Source organism: Empidonax traillii, unplaced genomic scaffold (assembly GCF_003031625.1).
Source record: "Empidonax traillii isolate 1590-97213 ecotype Southwest subspecies unplaced genomic scaffold, ASM303162v1 scaffold20:size5563877, whole genome shotgun sequence".
NCBI classification, from domain to species: Eukaryota; Metazoa; Chordata; class Aves; order Passeriformes; family Tyrannidae; genus Empidonax; species Empidonax traillii.
Window position 1 is genome coordinate 5,022,761 of NW_020955213.1, and position 13,676 is coordinate 5,036,436.

The 13,676-nt window shown below is 42.4% G+C and overlaps 1 long non-coding RNA gene across 1 annotated transcript in view; it reads left to right on the forward strand.

The window, feature by feature from the left end:
* Nucleotides 1–967, forward strand: part of LOC114065707 — a 29,700-nt gene extending 28,733 nt beyond the window's left edge. Inside the window, exons 2-3 of the long non-coding RNA XR_003573035.1 lie at nt 485–660; nt 854–967. This is a non-coding gene — a long non-coding RNA (uncharacterized LOC114065707). The remainder of the gene's footprint in view (nt 1–484; nt 661–853) is intronic.
* Nucleotides 968–13,676: the final 12,709 nt, after the last annotated feature.

Here is a 13,676-nt window from a genome sequence, read left to right on the forward strand (position 1 = left end):
TAGGGAGATTGGAGGGTAAATACAGGACTGAAACCCAGGAATCTTAATTTTGTCTCAAATTTTGGCTATACTGTTTCTATAGAGACCAAAAGGAAGCTTTGGCTCCCCCACTCAGCTATTAAAGTTTAGTGCATTGAAAACTGTCTTCATGCTGTGATACCCTTTCACGGAGTAGAATAGGGTCTGAGCTAATCCATGAAAGTTGTCATGCTATGAACTAGTAGTCAAGCTTTTTCCTTTCAATTGAGTCTAAAACTATACTGTACTTCACACTTGATTGGCCCTTCAGATGGCAGGACTCAATATCCCTGCTGGAAATAAGCTCGTCTTCACACAGTGATGTTGAACGTGGAAAGATCTTGTTTCTGTGGCGTAATTACTGGCACCGCAATGTGAAAGTCGTCAGGATGAGATTTTTTTATTTAATTTTTTTTTTCCCTGGTCTAATTAATATATTTCAAACTTTGCTTTCTTCTCCTCAAAGACCAGCGAGGTTTGGGTGCGATGCTAGCAGCACACCGAGAACCTGGACCCGAGCAAAGGCTCCCACTTGCTGGGGAGCTTTTCTCTCCTCAGTGTTGCACGTACAAACGTAGCAAGGCAAAGTTATCATCAGCACACCCGCCTCAGCCTTCCCCCATTGAGTGTACTGTAGCAAAGGTAATGAATGGGTCTTTTTTTTTTTTTTCCTTTCTTCCTATTTTTTTTCCTAATTTTTTTTTTTTTAATTTTATTGTTTTTCCCTCCCATCTATCAGGGTAACTGTATAAAGCAGGATTTTGCAGTGGGGTAATTTTTCTAATGGAAATCAGCCCTTCCTTTGACCTTAGCTGCTACTCGTGCGTGTTCACAGGGGCTAAATCGATCGTGAGGACAGTGGACCGTCATTAAGGTGGAGCAGCCTCAAGTCTCTCGATTAAGACTTCACCAGTGAAAAGTTACTGTATTTTTATGATTAAACTTTTTAAGGGGGGAAAAATGCCTTGAACTGTATAGACCAAAAGGGGGCACCAAGGTATTAAAAAAAAAAAAAAGTGTGGTGCTGGTTTTGGTAGTTTACCTATATAAACTGTGATGGTTTCTACAGTAGCTTTCTTGCTTAGCGTAGTTCCTAAACAACAGCAAAAAAATCTCCTCGAAGTTTATGTGAATTTCCAGTATTTCCACTCTGCTGATGTGACACTTTGATTCAGCCGGGGAGTGCTTTGGGAATTTCCTTTGATTTTTTTTTTTCTTTTTTCTTTTTTTTTTTTTTTTTTTTTTTTTTTTTTTTTTTTTTTTTTTTTTTTTTTTTTTTTTTTTTTTTTTTTTTTTTTTTTTTTTTTTTTTTTTTTTCTTTTTGTTAATCCTCATCAGTTAATTTTTTATGATTTGGAGAGTTTTTTAAATGTAGAGTTGGGTTGTGTGGGCTTTCTTAATTCAGGAGTGATGCTTTAGAGAATAAGCACCAGATTAATTTAATTACATAAATCTTCAAAGTGCTGTCTGTCTTTTCTGGAGTGTTCAGTGTTGCCTCTCTCACCACTTTTAAACACAAGTTTTCTGTTTCCTTTTGGCTGCATTTAGCCTCTTCGTGCGTGTAAGAGGATTTCTCCTTAGCTGGCTGTGGGATGAAACGGAGGGCACAGGTAGGGACAGCGTTAGCCCCCTCTCTCCATTTGGGAAGCCAGCTTTAAATACAAACAGCCTCATTTATGGGTCTCTCAGCCCAGCACCGTGGTCAGGACAAGGCAGAGGCACTGGAAGAAGTTCTGCCCTGTGACTAACACGACACCAAAGTGTCTCTTCTCCCACCGCTGCCAGAAAGGGATGAAAGAGCAGAACAAACCTATATTTCATCCATTTTCCATCCCCATCCCACAGCCAGATTTGGTTAAAAGCTTTCTCGGTGTGAAAGGCTGCGGTGCAGGAAGGGCGCAGAGCGATTGTGCTCTCGAGTCTGGGGGGGTTTTCCTCCTCTCCACTACGAGGGGTTTTATGGTGCACGGTGCACATTTATAATCTCCATTTTTTACAAGCATCCAGTATGTAAAATGCCAGTCAGATGATTATAGCTATTTTGTAATCGCTGGGGTTTTATTTGTGCCTTTGTAGCTTTGCATATACAAAGTCCTTTCGTAAAATTGTCAGATTCCATTATTTTTCACAACAAATTGGAACAAGTTTGTTTTCCTTGTTTTATGAAACCACCTTTATTAGTTTTTAAATAATTTAGAAATGAAAGATGGGGTGTTTTCAAGCACTGAATATAATGTTTTATAGTTTAATTTGTACTGAGAGCTAAGCCTTATTTTTAGTTTTGTTGTGTTACCTAATTTATTGGATCGTATATTACATAATGCAAGGCAACTGAATAGCTGAGGTTAATAATTTTGATATATGTGGCTAATTAGTTTGTATTTTCTAGGGATCTCAAAAAAAAAAAGGCATAATCTACATATCTAGTTTAGATTTCAGCAATAATGTTAAATGCAGCAGGTATCTAAATTGAACTATTCGTACAAAATGGTGAAATTTACTTTTAAAGCATAAGTAACTTGATATTTTTTAAAAAGAGACTATCCCTTTGGTATCTCACAATTTGTTCACAAAAGGATACACTTGTCTTATCTGTCCATCATTTATTAACAACACCTACAAAATTGCAGGGCACGAACCTGGTTTGTTCTGTGGTTTAAGAAACAGCATTTTGATCCCATCAGCTGCCTCCCAAGAAATGCAAAGTTGTTGCTGTTTTGGCTGCAACTGCTTTGTAAGAAAGTGTGGAAAGAAGAAGAGAGATTCTAAATACCATAAACTAGCCTGAGGAGTTTGGTTGAAAAAGTCATTTGTTGAATATCTAATTTTCCTCTTCCAGTTTTGTTGCAGTTTTAAATTACTCCATGCTTTGAGTCTATTATTACTTTATTCTAATTTAGCTTTTCTAACTAAATGGTTCAAAATAGGTTTTGGATTTTAAAAATTTCCTTCTGCTTTTGCAGTTTACTTTGAAAAATGATCACTAAACAATGTTAGACTTCAGCAATTCTTTACATGATAATACTAATAACGACAACAACAATAATAATGACAACAACAACAATAATAGAGTCCTATTGAAAGCACTAAAATATTGTGCCTTTACCTTCTGCTGTACTGTTTAGCTGACCCTAAATCTACCTTGTACAACTCCAGTCGTATTTTAAAGGTCTGCCATAATTTATTAAACCAGTTAACAAAAATGTTTAGGTAAAGAAAATTCATTCAATTGTGAAAATGAGCCACAAGCTACAGAAAGCTGAATTATCAGGTTAAATTCCCTTTCTGCAAGGAAAAACATTTTGCTCTGAATGGACTTGCAATCTAAAATTATTTTTTTCCGAGAAGCAGAGAGGGGAAATAAAAAAAAGAATAAAATAGGAAGCTTTCATAGATTTGTCTACATATCTTGCTACAACTGCAAAATAAGGTTTTGTTTCTTCATTACAGAGGTACACATTGCCTCTTTTGCTCCTGTGCAACTCGGATAAATCGAAAGTGCAGATGTATAAAACGTGCAGGCAGAATTTGAAATCCAATTTCCCCCCTTAATATACAACTATAACCTATGGAAAAAAGGGGTTGAAAATCGGATGTTGCAAATGCTTTCAAATTATTTTTTTTTTCTTATCCCCTGTGTATGTGCTTTTTAAGGGATGGGAGGACCTGTGCTCCTGCTTTTGGTGCTACGCTGCGGAGTAAGTTGTCACCTGAATTTTTATTGCTTGTAGCACAGGGAAAGCAAAAAGATCTGCCTTCATGCTACTCTATTGGCATTGGCACTTTGCTGAACCCAGCTCCCTTACAGAGGGATCTATCAGCGGATGAATTTACTGTTGATTTCCAGTGTGCTCTGCATGAACGGGAGCAGTTTTTTGTTTTGTTAAAAAACAAATTGAGAAGCAAAAAAGGCAAGAAAACCATTTCCAACTTCTCGTTTGGTTAAATGCTGAGGATACAAGTTCTCTGTGCCCATGGCTGTGTGTTGGGAGGCTGTGAACCCAGCAAAAGCTGGCAAAGCACATCGTTAGAGTCATAATCCAGCTGTATTTTAATTTTCTGGGCACAGCAGAGCACTTATTTGCCGTGTCTCTCTCTGTCTCCCTCCCTAACGTTCGTGCAGAAAGGAAACTTAATCTCTCCAGTGACCCTGCTTCTGTTCTTCAGCTCATAAAAGCCAAAAAAAGTCAAGCCAGAGGCTCCTAAATGTGGCAGATCCTGTAAATCACCCCGTAGCACTGACAGGATAACACCTTCCAGGGAACAGATTTTTGCCTGGACTCAGAGTTTTATTCCCTTTTGTGAGTTTAAGAGACATTCTCGATACCCAAATCCATGTATCCGTATGCACAGCATTTGATCTATAACAAATTGTTTTATTATGCACAATGACTGGAGATAATTATGATGGAATACACATTTTTAAATGAATTCCAGGGTGTTGGATGCCTCATTACCTACGCAGAGAGGAAAGCTGCTGTATTTCTGGCTGCAGAAGCAGAGACGCAATTTGATCAGCACATTTAGAAATAAAATCCTAATGTCTCATTCCAAAGTGGGCAAATTAAATGCACAACAGAGGGACAGTTTTAACATTGCCATGTGTAATTAGCGACTCAAATGTAGGCAGATATCGTTGTTTTGTTTTTTTTTTTTCTTGCTGCTGACTAACCTAATATTGGTAGGGAATGAGGAAAGAACTGGGTTCTTGCGAGGTGGCTAGGACAGGAGCCTCAAGTACGAGCTGGGTTCGGTGGTTTTATAAAAATGTGCAAAGTTAAAAAAAAAAAAAAAAAAAGACAACGCCATTCCTTTCTGCTCCTTGCTTTGACACCGCCTAAATTGAATGCAGAGTTGCGTTGGCTTTGCACGTTGTTTTTTGCTCGTTTGACATTTAATACCGTTGTATCAGGACCGCTCATCTCAGCTGAGATACTGAGGGGAAAACACGCAATTTAGACCAAATGTGCGAGGCGCTCTCCGAAGCCAATGTCTGTGCACGCTGTGAGCGGGGAGGGAGCTTGCGTGGGCTGTAAAAGGCAGATTGCCCCCAGGACGTGGCTGGGCAGTGCTGCTGCCAGCACAGCTCTGGGACACGGGCAGGTCTGCGGCTCCGCTCCCGCAGCCTGAGCTGGCTCTTCTCTCTGTAATTGGTACTTCCTAATGCAGAAGGACGAAACGCGCCCTCTCCATAAAGCTCCCATTAATCTGGCATATAAAGTGTATTTTTAAAGTTTATTGTAAACAACAGAGTTCTGCGGGCTTTTTTTACTACCCCGAGCGCTGCAATGCTAGCACATTCAATAAATGTCATGTTATTGTACGTCTGAAGTTCAAAAAAAAAAAAAGGGGGAGGGCGGGTAACTTGCAATCTGTAATTAAATCCAGCGGGAAGTATTTCCTGAATGGCAGAGACCTTTCACACTCTGTTACCTAATTCTTTACAGGTGATTTTTAGCCCCCCTCCAACCTCCCCAAGCCCCCTTCTTTTTTGGCACTTGGAAGTGGTAGTCATAGCAAAACTGACTGGATTTTGGAGCGAGAAAATGGTCTCTGCTGTCTGGTAATGAAATTGGTAAACGTTATGGTTAGTTCTCAGAGCGAGAAAAAGTAATTTCACATTTATTCCTTCCTCCACAAGAAGTAAAATATGATTTGAAGTACTGGAAGATAATTATTTTTCTTCCCAAATAACCCTCTTTGGCTCAAAAAGAGCTTTTGGCTCAAAAGACGCAACACTGTGCGTTTCCCTTTTGTGTCAGAAATGATGGAGGGCAGTGTGGGGAAGAGACTGCTCTTCTGCCTCCGTTTTCCGACCCTTGGGTACCTCCAGCCCCGTGGGGCGGGCAGGGGAGGTTCTACCACGGCCGTGGTCTCTTGCCCATGTAAACCCTCTCCCCGGCACAACAGGGAGCAGCCCTGGCACAGGGCGGCCTTTTCTCTCCCGAGGAAGAGTCTGCCTCTCCCCTTCAACCTGCTTTGCTGGAAGAAGGGCTTTCCCAGGCAAAATAACTTACTTACTTTGGGAGGACTCTTTTGTGGACTTGCTCTCACATTGTTCTTTGAAAAAGTGGCCTTTTTTCTCCCCGCTCCCCAAAGAATAAAGTGATGCAAAGAAATAGAAATGGCACAGCAATGACTCGGGCTGTTACATGCAGGTCTGATTTGATGCATGAGATCAGTTCCTATAAAATAATTCTCCTCTGGTTTCCTTCCAAGCTTTGTGCTGAGCTTCTCTGCCAGTGTTTTGATAATATCTTCTGAAAACTGAGTGACTCGAGAGTCAGTTAAAACCATGTTTCTTCCAGGCAAATAAATGTATAAATGCTCCCCAAACACGCTTGCAAGCAGAAATGTCAGCTAGCATTCTCCAGATATTTTGATGTTGATGAAATAACATTTTGCATTGACAAAGATGGAAATTTAAAGTAATAACTTAATGCAACAGCCTTCAAAACAGTAGATAAAAAAATCCAGCAAAATTTCTTTACTCTTGATAGAAAAGATTGTTTTAATTTTAAAACACCTAAATAAAAAAACCACTGTTGTACTTAGTTTAGGGATGTTCCTGACCTCTTGGCAGCATCCCTTGTGCCGGGGTTTCACTGTCAGATCCTTAAGGTGGTGATTGCCTCAAATGCTGCTCCTCTTGTTTTGTGTTGGACACCCAAACCCATCACATGGAGGTTACAGCAGCTCCCTGGCTTGAATGCCTCAAAAGAAAATGTGAGAGCAAAACTGCCTCTTTGAAGCCAACAGCTCTGGGGGAAACTAAGTCATAATATAATTTTTCATGTAAATGGTGCAGAAATTCCTTCTTGCCTCATCACCAGCATTGCCACTTGCTCCATGGCTGTATCTGTGGATGGTGCTGCTAAAACAAGACCGGGGGTTTTGGAGAAGGAGGAGATCTGGTGTTTTTTACTTCCCACATGGAAACCAGGAAAACTGCCACTCTGATATTGCCACAGCTGAGTTGATTTGCCTCTTGGAATGCTGGTGAGTCCTAGAGCTTTGTAAGATCATGGGAGGAATAGAATGTCAGTGCTGAGCAAGGAACTGCTTTACATTGACCGCTGCAGGAACAAAACAGTGGCTCGTTCATGCCAGCCATGGCATGTGTGTGCAGGAGGTGCTGGGGGAGCTGGCACATGGAGGGACAGGACAGACACCGCTTTCCCTGCTCTTGCAGCTCTGGCATGTTTATAGAGGTGTGCAGGAGCAAAGTTCATAGTGTGTGTCCCCATCTCTTCCACATGGTTACAACGCTTTCTGGAGGGTACATCAGAGCTGTCATGTGGTGTTTTGCTCCACAAGTGGTCTGTGGCCTGCAGGAGGCTTTGCCTGCAGGTTGGGCTGAAGATCAGCCAATAACAAACCCCATCGGTGCTGTATGGGTGGAAACTAATGGTGGTCACAAAGCTCAAATGAGGGTGACTTCTCTCAACCTGCCCATGATTTGGGTCAACAGTTCTTCCTTCTGGTCCCCCAAAGTGCATCTGCTTCCCACCCCTTTCCTTGTTGGCTACAAACCAGAGTGCCTGCTATCTTGTGGAGCGACCGATCTCTTTGTTGTCACTGCAGAGCCTGGACAGCCCAACTAACAAATGTAGGATAGGGAAATACAATCAGGGGGTTTGGGTACTTTGCTATTATCTGTTCTCAGCACAAAGTGGGAGTACCTCATCTACACCAAACCTCAGTCATTTATACTTGTCTTATCTGCAAATTCCATAATTTGCATATGCAAAACAGTGATTTTTCATACACAATTTACATACACAAAAAAGTGATTTTTCCACTTTTATTAGCAGTGATTAACAGCAGAACACTGCAGCGAGCACTCCTCTTACTCCAACTTCATTGCTTTTACGAAATAGACCACAGCCCACTTACTCAAAGACACTTTGCTCAGAAGAATTATCGATGATTAAAACCAAGCTACACTTGTCAAAATAAATTAGTGGAGTACCTTTTGAGAGGCAGCAGCCCTTCCTCCTTACTGTGGTTGTCTGCCTTGCTAATTTGCACCGCACGGAGACTTGCGGTGGGATGGCGGCACTGGCGGAGGCCGCGCGATGCCACGTGGCAGCTCTGCAGTGCAGGAGGGGCGTGCAGAGCAATTTGTTTTCTCCTGTGTTTCATCATACTTTACCAGTATTACATCAGCTGTGAGTGTAATCAAACTTCATTGATACAGGAGGCTGGTTCACTCATTGATTTGCGGAGCTCGGATTCCCCCAGGATTGCCTCTGACTCATGTGGTGTCTCTGGGTTTAGCACATGGATGTGGAGCTGGATGGAGATGTGGGGAGCTCCCTGTTGACTGGGAGATGAGGTGGCACAGAAGTGCACTTATTTTTGTCAATGGTGTGGAATGAATTGTAGTCATGAAACTTGCTCCAGCTCTTCCCCTTCCACAGGGTAATATGTGAACAAATGGTTGCACTCGATGATCTTAGAGGTCTTTTCCAACCTTAGTGATTCTGTGGTTCTGTGGAGAAACAAAAAGCAGCTGGAGACAGTAAGGCAATGGTGCAAGAGACATGCCTGGAGGGCTCTGTTTGGGACATCCCTCAGTTCCTGCTGTGGGTGTAACTGGCTCACTCACTTTGTTCCCCCACACCTGAGAACATAGAATCCTTTAGGCTGGAATAGACCTCTAAGACCACTGAGCTCAACATTAACCCAGCACTGCCAAGACCACCATTAAACCATGTCCCCAGCTGCCACATCTACACATCTTTTAAATACCTCCAAGGATGGTGACTCCACCGCTGCTCTGGGCAGCCTGTTCCAATGCTTGACAACCCCCCCAGTGAGGAAATACCTCCCAACATCCAATCCAAACCTCCTCACATGCCACCTTTCCTCTACAACATGGCTCATCACAGTTGTTTTTTTGAGGAGCACTTGTTTTGATTTCCAGGTGCAGTGGTGGTGATAGGTGTGTAAAGGAATTTTTTCTCAACTACCCAGCAGTGTGTTCACAGCAGTATATGGGGACAGTATTATAGGCAAAGCAGAGCTTTCCCAAAAGCTGCTTTTTGGGACTAAAGCAAGGAAGATGAATAAACATCCACAGATATTTATTATGCTTCAGTGGCTCTTCTAGGGCACAGGCTGAAAGTGGAGAGTATCTCATAGCCTGAACTGGGTAGTCAGGAAAGAGGAGCCAAATCTGAAATATCTTTTGACACTTAAGGCTTTCAAATGTTGGTGAAGGAGGAAGAAGATAAGAATTATTACCACCTTAACAAAAGGAGGTGGAAAAGGTGTAGGCAGAGAGATATTTTGGCATTTCTTCTGTGTGTGTGGAAATGGTAAAATGCTGTGAAAGGCTGCCGCAGGATAGAGTGAGGGTTTGACTTTCTGCTGTGGATTAGATCCAAAACGCTGTTCCTCATTATCAGGCTTGCAGTAGGTGAGGGTCTGTTTTCTAAGTAACTTGAGTGGATGGCACTTCTGTAAGAAAGAGTCTGTTGCAGGCAGTGAATCCTCAGCTGTGGGATCTTGGGGGACCCCACAATGGCAAATCCTGAGTGTTCACACCTTGATAAGAAGACTCTCATTCTCCTGCAGGAAGGCTCCTCTGGAGGAGCATCCTGGATGTATGAGATTCAGCAGCCTCTGTCTTGCTGCAAAGTGATGCAAACCCTGAGGAATTCAAATTGCCTGCCTTGGAATAGGGCACCTAAAGTGATGGGTTGGATGTAACACCTCTAAATAGAAAGAAATAGCAGATTGCAAGTGTTTAGAGGAAATATATTTTATGAGGCAAAATTAAGCCTTTTTTTTTTTTTAAGAAAAAAAAAGAGTAAAGCAAACTTGGGGGGGATGGAGCAGAGGGGATGAAATAGCTTAATTGAAAAATTAACTCAGATTGGTAGAGATCTGACTGTTGCTCTCTGGACTGAAAACTGGCTGGAGGAATGTAAACAAAAGACAACAAGAAACAGGATTTGGTTGAGGAGAGGCTCTGCATTGCTGCAGACACAGCAGTGGTGTGTCCCCTCTGAGGAGCATGCCGACACTGGTACAGGATGGAGAGCAGGAGGCACAAAAAAACACATTCTCAGGAAAATCCTGGCTAATACATTAAAGAAAACCAGCCCTTCATGTGTGTGCTCCATAGGAAGAAGGCGAGGGAGATGGGAGCCTTTGGCAGTGGTAGATGGTTCTGGGAAACGTAAGGTGATATAGAGTGCAGATGCAAGGGGTGGCCAACGCCCTTCCAAAATCCCCACCCTGGTGAGCCAGCCAGCCACGCTGGGACCTTTCTCTTGCTGAGGTGGGATTTCACTGAAATGCCAGTAATGCCCATGAACCACCAGATCAAACAAACCTTTATTTTTCCTCCCTCTCAAACCCCAGTTATCTATTGGAACCAGATGCATTTTTTTCCGCAGGAATTTCCAAGCAGGGAAGGCCAGGCTACCTTGTTGTAGTCAGAGGAGTGATGGTCTCCCCCTGAATTTTTGTCTTTTCAGGCATATGGAAATGTAGCCTTTTTTCCTTGCAATGAGAAAGGTTTGCCAGGAGAAGTGTTCAGCAGACACTTGTTGTTGAGCAGAGCTGGGATCACTTTGAGGGGCTGCAGCACAGTGCCCTGCAAACTTCACCCGCTGTATTCACTGAGACGTTGCAGCTCCTTACACTGAATTATTATGTTCTTTGTGTACCTTAGTTACATTTATTTTTTTTAATCACATTGAGTTTGTTTTCCCTTTTTTTAAAAATTTTTAAAAATAATATTTATTTCATTTAGAGCTGTTTTGAGATGATAGACACCTTTCTAGGTAGCGGCTTCTTACAACACATAAGCCCGTTTATCAAAGGCAGGATTTGCTGCTGTTGTTTTTCTATTAGGGAGGAATTACACTAAGCCTGTAGCAGACATTTTGTGTTACCATGGCAGCCCATATTTCCTACAGGGTTGTGACCTCTAATGACTACAGTGGAAAGCTAGGAAAAATGGGGACTCTTTGAAGATTAGTAAATAAATGCATACTTATGCAAACTATCCAAGAGATGGCTAAACTATAAGAGAGGGAATGGCACGATTCTGAACACTGAGTAAATGGCTCTTTGTAAATACCTGTGTTTTTTAAAAATCACCTTTCATTTCTCCATGCTTTTAAAAGGCTGTTTTGTTTCCATCAAAGTGGCACAGTGAACACGTTTTCTGCATAGGGCCTGTATTATTTTTCGTGTAATGAAACAGAAATACAGAGTTCAGAATTTCAGCAAAAGATGTTTCCTACCATCTAAATCATTCTTTTTTTATAGCCTTTTCAAATATTATTGCCATCATGATTGAATTTTCAGTGTTCTTTTAGTTCATCATTGCTAGATAAAATAAGGCAGCAGAATGTACTGAACTTTTAAACAGACGTCTCAGTGGGAGCCGTCTTTATTCTTTTAAAACAGCGTAGTAAAAAAAACAAAAAAAGTCTCTGTTTTTAAAAAGAACAGATTGATTTTTACGTATGGGATTTAGTAAAAAGGAAAAATTGCACCTATCGAGTAGTGCACAGTACTTGTTTTGGACCATTAAAATACCTACAAAGGTATTTTATAGTATTTGTTTGTGAATTTTAAATGATCCTGCATTGTACTCTGCAGTGATCTCCTAAATTGTATAAAGCCTCAGTAGACACGCTGGTACTCTGTGCATCTTCAGTTAATGACCCTTTTCATGTAAGCACAGCTGTTGCAATGTAAAAAAATAAATTAGCAAAATGTGCCTTTTCTCCCTGCATCCTCCCTTTACTTTTCTGTGGATTTCAGCATTTTTCCTGTTCAGTCAGTAACTTTCCAGACTCTGGCAGCCCAGATATGTGGTACGACACTCTTTTGCATCCATGTTGTCAGCAGAAAAGGAGCAGATCAAGGTCTTACAAAACAAAACCAACATTGGCCAGATCCTGAATCTCTTCCTCTCCTGTCAGGAATAGTGGGGTCGAAACAATGCTACTGTTCCTTATGATGGAGGTTGTTTTGACCCTTTTCTTTTCTTTTAGAGAGTAAAACAAGCCATTTTTCAGGTAAACCCACAGCACTGGCTTCACAAAGAGCGCTGTATTCCCATGTGTTGAAGCCACATCTCATGATGGTTGCAATGCTGCCAGACATGGGGCCCTGACTGCAGGGTGGGATGCGCTGGGGATACATCACTCCACTGCTGAATCTACCCACCGTGAAAAGTCCTTTTTCCTTGGAAGTCATGGAGGTTTGAGGACACCAGGATGGACTGGGGAGCAGTTTTTGTTGCATCCTGGAAGGCACACAACTGATATCCCCAGGGATATTCACTTTTCCCAACAGATGTGACTCCCTGACGTGTTGCACGCCCACACAGGATGGCAAAGCCCAGGTGGTGTTCAGGTCCATCCTTGCATCAGCATCTAATATTGCAGTGAATTTGAATAAGGTTTTGGGATGGCTGCTAGGCAGGGGCACATGCAGTGCTCTTGTGCTGGCCACTCAGTGTTACCACGTCCTAAAGGTCCTTCTCAGGCAAGCACTCACACAACTATTATTTTTAATATTATAATTACTCACACTATTATTTCTTACTTTAGCAGTAGTAAGAGGTGCCTTGCCAATCCCTGAGGTGGCATCCCTCAGGATCACAGGAATGTGCTGCAAAGTGTGTGGTGCAGGGAATCGGTGTCTCTGGTGCAAGGGAAAATGCTGCAGACTGGAGACAGAAGGAGAAAAAGCAGCAGTTTTGGTTTCTTTGCATATGATTTCACTTCTTGGTAACTGCACTGGCAATACAAATTTACAGGCTCTTTCTAGGGATGTGGGACACCAGGTGCCTTCTGGGCTGGTTTGTATTGCTGAAAACTCATGTTATTTATTTTCTTGGGCATGGAAAATCTGGTTCAAAATGAGGTGCTTCCAGTGTCATTATACTTCTTGTCTTGCACAACTTCACAATGTGCTTATGAGCCAAACTACTTTCTGTTCTTCTTTCGTCTACTCTTGGTAGCTTTGAGTTCTCTGTTAGCTGGCAGCGATCCAAGGGCCACCTGGGGAGGTGCCTTCTCCTCCAGCACCCCTCCCATCTCTCCTGTCAGTAAGGAACCCCTTCCTGACACAGGGATGGGGGTGCACAGTCCCACCTCCTGAACTCCTGTCCTCCTCACCCAGGGACAGTCCTGCTCCTCTCACTTTCTGCACGGCTATTAAAGCTTTTCCTGGCAGCTGAGTTCTTCCAACATGAAGGTTTGCATGCTAACCAGCCTCACCTGAGGTGTGGGGTGTGTGCAGACCTGCCCTCTACTTGATCCCAGACTATCTGAAAATCCTGCTGTTGGCTTCTTGGGCTCCCACAGGATGTGTTCTACTTTTTAAAGCTCAAAAAAAGTCGTGAAAGACAGGGGCTGAGTGCATGGCCCCCATCTGTGTTGTGGGTCGCTTGCCTCAGCCATGAAGCAACCCTACCACCCCCCATCCTTGAACACATAGTTTCCAGCCCAAACTATTTGACAAATCTGACCCAGACTAGCTAATAGTTTCAGGGTGACCAAAACCACGTATCTGATGAATTTACGATTCGACTGAAAACTCTAGCTTTAGAGAAGTCCAAACATAGAGGGGAAGCTGGTGGTTAAGGCACTAGGGAGGAAGAGAGGAAAAGAAAGCTGGGG